Genomic DNA, 721 nt, shown 5'->3' with positions numbered 1-721 from the left:
CTCTATGAAGCTTGGGAAAGATACAAGCAGTTGACCAAAAGATGTCCATCTGACATGCTTTCAGAATGGACCCTATTAGATATCTTCTATTATGGTCTCTCTGAATTTTCGAAAATGTCACTGGACCACTCTGCAGGTGGATCTATTCACCTAAAGAAAACGCCTGAAGAGGCTCAAGAACTCATTGACATGGTTGCAAACAACCAGTTCATGTATACCTCTGAGAGGAATTTCGTAAATAATGGGATACCTCAGAAGAAAGGAGTTCTTGAAATTGATGCTCTGAATGCCATATTGGCTCAGAACAAAATGTTGACTCAACAGGTCAACATAATCTCTCAAAATCTGAATGGATTGCAACTTGCATCCAACAGTACTAGAGAGGTAGCTTCTGAAGAAGCTTATGATCCTGATAACCCTGCCATGGCAGAGGTCAATTACATGGGTGAACCTTATGGAAACACCTATAATCCATCATGGAGAAATCACCCAAATTTCTCCTGGAAGGATCAACAAAAGTCTCAACAAGGCTTTAACAATGGTGGACGCAATAGGATGAGCAATAGTAAGCCATATCCATCATCTTCTCAGCAACAGACAGAGAATTCAGAACAAAACACTTCTAATTTAGCTAATATTATCTCTGATCTGTCAAAAGCCACTTTCAGTTTCATGAATGAAACAAGATCCTCCATTAGAAATCTGGAGGCACAAGTGGGCC

Source organism: Arachis duranensis, chromosome 5 (assembly GCF_000817695.3).
Source record: "Arachis duranensis cultivar V14167 chromosome 5, aradu.V14167.gnm2.J7QH, whole genome shotgun sequence".
Classification (NCBI taxonomy): domain Eukaryota; kingdom Viridiplantae; phylum Streptophyta; class Magnoliopsida; order Fabales; family Fabaceae; genus Arachis; species Arachis duranensis.
Note: the sequence above shows the minus strand (reverse complement) of the source record.